This window comes from Octopus bimaculoides, chromosome 19, assembly GCF_001194135.2.
Source record: "Octopus bimaculoides isolate UCB-OBI-ISO-001 chromosome 19, ASM119413v2, whole genome shotgun sequence".
In the NCBI taxonomy this organism is placed as follows: domain Eukaryota; kingdom Metazoa; phylum Mollusca; class Cephalopoda; order Octopoda; family Octopodidae; genus Octopus; species Octopus bimaculoides.
Window position 1 is genome coordinate 5,029,670 of NC_068999.1, and position 5,050 is coordinate 5,034,719.

The following is a 5,050-nucleotide window of genomic DNA, read 5'->3' on the forward strand; positions in this document are numbered from 1 at the left end:
GAGTGAAGCCCTGTCCTTGTTCCAGGAATGACAGAAACGGTAAAAGAATCGTCATATTCAATGGCACTGTTGTATTCGATGTGCCTCAATTTCAGCAGCACTTATTCAGGAAGAATGAGTGTCAGGGACAAAATTAGCCAATGGGATGTCCACTTTCACATACAGGACCCAGAACGATCTTTTGAGGCATTTTTTTGAGGAAAAAAGTCTTGTTTTGTATATCGTCAAATGTGACATTCTAAATTCTTTGTTGTTTGTATTTCTGTCACGTTCTTTTCTGTTGGAGACCTTTTTCCTTGTATTTGTCTGGAAGATCTTTAAATTAAATACCAGCGATTATCTTGGGCTTGATTTAGTTGACTCTCCTATCAACTCCTGTAAACATATGACACAAACCCAGGTGATGGAACAGTCAAGAAATCATTAAGATTCTTCTGGTAGAATGATAGAATTGGGAGGATGGTCGTAGCATGGGCATGTCCTTCAGCCTGTGGACTGGATGTTCTGATGGAGTGCAGTGTGTGGTACTCTTTGTACTCAGGCTTCGTCTACCGTAACCCAACCAACTGCATTAGAGACAGTAAGGTCCTCATGTTGTTGCTACAGTATTTTCTCTCATGAATGGATAACCTGACATGACCTGTGAACCCCCATTTACCAGAGAAAGTTGTCCTTCTCTTTGGTTACCAACTAAAGCTGACAAGCCCAGCCTGTCCACCAGGTTATACTGCTGGTTACTCAACCATGACAAACGTAAATGCCATGAAAACAGGGACACTGATGACAAAGTGTTGCTGTGAATATAATGTTAGAAGAGGACCATTTCTAGTGAGTTCCTGTCTTTGAAACCAGACAGTGGAATTGTTAAGGTTCTCCAATAAACGCTTTGTGGCTGTTGTTAGCACATTCCAGTAAATAACTCACACAGGGATTATTATTCTTAGTGGTGGATTGTGTCAATCGTATACAAGTAAAGACCTCTTCTCTCTACATCTATAAAAACTTCTGTTGAGTTACTTCAGTCCTACATCAACTAGAAAAATGAATTAGACTGACATGTTTATTTTGAACCTGTGGAAGGTACACGAGATGCCAAAATATCGTTCAGCCTCAAATAAGTAACTGTTGCTTTCGAGTCACACTTTTCGTCATTAAGTTGGCCTTAGTGATGGATTACGTCAGCTATGTTTACCTTGGTGATGGATTGTGTCAATCGTATACAAGTAAAGAACTCTTCTCTCTATATCTATTATTATTAAAGCGGTGACTTGGCAGAAACGTTTGCATGCCGAGCGAAATGCTTAGCAGTATTTCATGTCTATGTTCTGAGTTCAAATTCCACTGACGTCGACTTTGCCTTTCATCCTTTCAGGGGGGTCGATAAGTACCAGTTGCGTACTGAGGTTGATCTAATCGACTGGCTCTGCTCCCCCAAAATTTCAGGCTTTGTGCCTAGAAGAGAAAAGATTATTATTATTATTATTATTGTTATTACAGATGAGTGATAGAATTGGTAGAATGCAACAATAAATGGCAAATCTACTGGAGTTCAATTGCCACCGAAATCAAATTTACCGTTTATCTTTTGGTTTTAAGAAACTAAGCACCAAAGTAACAAACTGGCTTTAGTTCAATCAACCCTGCCATTCCTTTATAATTACCACCTTGTGACAATGTAAGAAAGCATCATACTACCATTGTTATTATTTTTATATTTTCTAGAGGTAAAAAAAAACCTTAATGCCAAAGCTTTCATGTCTTCCCATATCTCGTTAACTCCTCGTTATATATTTAATTTATCGCTGCTCTTCATCAACTGTGTCAGGTTTATTGTGCCTTATTCTTCACGCCTCTTCGATATTGCTTGTCTCAATGCAGTTCTAACTGAACAGGCCCGGAGACCTCCACTCAGCACTTGAAACTGTTGGTCAAAAGTTCAGACCCTAGTCACAGCCACTGTGCTGTCTCAATTGCCCGTCTCTATAGGCAAGATTCACAACTCTTCTTCAGTTCGGCTTGTCTCTAGCTGAATAGAGGCCAAGTGAAACACACACACACACACACATGCAACATGTTTCAAGTGTTTAGTGGCACGAAAAGTCTATAAAATTAAATAAAAATAAAAAATATACAAAACCGAACTTGCTTCAAAGATACCATTGCAAATATGTAAATTTGTATAACCATCCAACATAAGCAAGACTAGAATGATGTATGTAAATCCATGAATTAAAATAAAATAAACTAAAAAATAAATGTTTATCTCTTAAGTTGTCTTTATTTCATTTTGTTGGGGCAAAATTAGGTCCATTGTTGACGTTGTCGTTGCTGATGTTGTAAATCCCTTGATGAGCAATTTATTATTATTATTATTATTATTATGCTCTCTCTCTGTCCTCTTGTTGCCATGTCTTTCTTGGATGTGCTGCTGGGTCAAAGTGTGAGAGTCAGGACAATATCCATCTTTGCTCTCAACTACTTACACCACCACCACCACCACTACTACTATTGACACCTATAGTCTTACGCTACCAACAACCACTACTGGTACCTCTGCTGTTGCCATAGGTACTACCACTACTACTAATACCTATACTGCTTAGGGGAAGTGAGTCCCCCCCATCTGGCACCACAGAGGTAAATTTTTCTTTATCGGTTCAGTCTGGAAGACAGGGCTGTACCATGCAGCTACAGCTGGTCGTACGAGGTTAGTCCTTGCATCTGGTACCACATGGAAGTAAGAGAATTTTAGCTGGTGTGCAAGCACTTAGTCCTTCCATGGAAACAGTGACGTGACAAAGTTGTTTTTCAATGAGAAGTGTTGCTGCAGAGTCAGGTGCAAAGTCTTCTTGAGTGCAAAGTTTTCTTATTACTGCCTTCAAAGAAAGCGTAGACATTACATAATTCCATTTTCTTCCTTCTTTCTTCACGACTGTCTTAAGATGCTTCATTGTCAGGAATATTAAAAACAAAAACAAAAACGTCAAAGACAACAGACACTATGACGTCACGTCTGCTACTCTGACGTCATTGGAACACATTGTTCCAGAGGACATCGACACTGAAGTCTTGGAGAGTGTATCCGTAAGTAAACTAATTCCATCACCAAAAACCAGACGTGGCGTGTGATGCGGTGGAGAGTCCTGCTACTTGCATGTCCTTTGTTAGAGTATGTAGAGCGTATTGTGAACAATAGCGTCGTGATACCTTTCTAGCGCAACAATTTCTGATTAAGTATTTTTAATGATGAGAGGGGCAAGGAGGGAGGTATGTATGTTAATGCGACAAAATAAAAAGGCAAAAACTATTTTAGCTATCTTTGACTGAAGCGGCGTGAATAAAGAAATGAAATTGATAATGGGAAATGTAAAAAATATAGTATGGCTTTCCTAAATTACCGAAACGAAGAAGTTAACGTTTCAAAACAAACCATTCACCATAGTTACCTTTATTTCATTTTATTTAGTTTCTGAAAATTTTCAATAAATACTTGTTTCGAGTGAATTTTTTTCCCAAAGAATATTTCATTTTCAACAATGCTAGCTTTAATAAGTTAACTGTTTTTAACGATGGTGTTGAGAAATTAATAATAACCTTAACTATAAATCCATTCTATACACATTAATTTCTCGTGTAGTCCCCACATTTTAGATATAATATAAATAAATACGCAAAAACTTCTCTATCAATCGAATAGTTTCATAATTACATTATTTCAAAAATAGAATATTTCTTTTATCACATCTTATCTAACCTAGTCATAACAATGTGACGCCCTCCTTTATCAGTGAATCTAAAAATTAATATGATGTGGTATTTTGGAAAGTAAAAATAACACGATAGCCGACAGAAAGTAATCAAACCATTTTAATTGGTAGTAATGAAACATCTTCGTGTGACCAGTTGACCAGGAGAGAAGTTTATTCATTTAAAGAAAACCGAACAAAACAGCAAGCAGCCCTTGTAGTAAAACAGTTGTGCTATCGTCACAAAGAACTTAATACCTAGAAGCAAGGTAAATTTATATTTATATATAAATATATATCCATTTTATCCGCCCATTATTTCTGGGTGGGTTGTAGAGGTAGTCTTCAGACGCCTCATTCATAGGGTCCTATCAGAAGCAACCGTCATAATACTTTCCTGCTGGATTTCCAAGCGTGACCAACTGAAGTAATGGAACCATCTGGATATTGGTCGACTGCTAGGTCTTCTGAGTGAGGATTTCCTGTACCATTCTATCCGCATGTTCGTAGTACTGGGGCTGCGACCTCTCGTTGCGGAGAAGGGCTGTGACCGGTAATAAAGTCACAATTTTGGCTAGGAAAAAAAGTCACAATTAATTTTTGGTATCCAGACAAAACCCCCTAGGACACCCCTCCCTCCGAACAAAACTCCTGTGACGTTTTTTTACTTGGATTTGAGAAGGGCATACCTGTACAAATGTGCCCCGCCACCGTTTGTTTTCGTTTCCTTTTAACTTCCAGAAAAATGGGTGCTTTTTAATGAAATCTTCTACAAACGCCTTTCAGAGTATGTAGATTACAACTCTGTTGGAATTTAATGTGGAAAAGAAAGAAAAAAAAAAACAGCATGCAGACACACATTACAATTAGATTAAAATTTCAAGTTTCATTTTGTAGATAACTGGCGCTTGCAAGCCCAGCAAATATGAAAACGAAGACAAAAATTGATCGACTTGCACGCATACAAACACTCTTCGTACATATCAACAGAATAAAATTCGGAAATTTGATTGAATTGTGATGTGTGTCAGTAGGAATGTGTGCGTGTTGGCTGGGTTTTTTTTTTTTTTTCCTTCTTTTTGTCACACTTTACATTCCAATACAATCGTAATCTACACACTCTGAAAGGTGTTTGTAGAAAATATCATTTAAAAATACCCATTTTTCAGGAAGATACGAATAAACAAAATCTGTCGAGGGCACGCTTGGGTAGGCAGTGACCCAGAGAAGTATTAGCTCAAGTTGGAGTGGTTCCTTATGACATACTGAAGAGTAAGTTGGTGAAATCTATAAAGCGTCCGAGG

At 37.8% G+C, this 5,050-nt stretch overlaps 1 protein-coding gene across 4 annotated transcripts in view; it reads left to right on the forward strand.

Moving 5' to 3' along the window:
- The first annotated feature begins 2,904 nt into the window (after window positions 1-2,904).
- LOC106869430 (nardilysin) overlaps window positions 2,905-5,050 on the forward strand; it is a 27,256-nt gene continuing 25,110 nt past the window's right edge. For 2 of the 4 annotated variants that reach the window (XM_052974754.1, XM_052974756.1), the window contains exons 1-2: window positions 2,984-3,084; window positions 3,879-4,015. The gene's annotated coding sequence lies outside the window, so the exon portion shown is untranslated. Of the gene's footprint in view, window positions 3,085-3,878; window positions 4,016-5,050 lie in introns of all 4 variants that reach the window. The other 2 variants (XM_052974758.1, XM_052974755.1) reach the window with 2 other exon arrangements.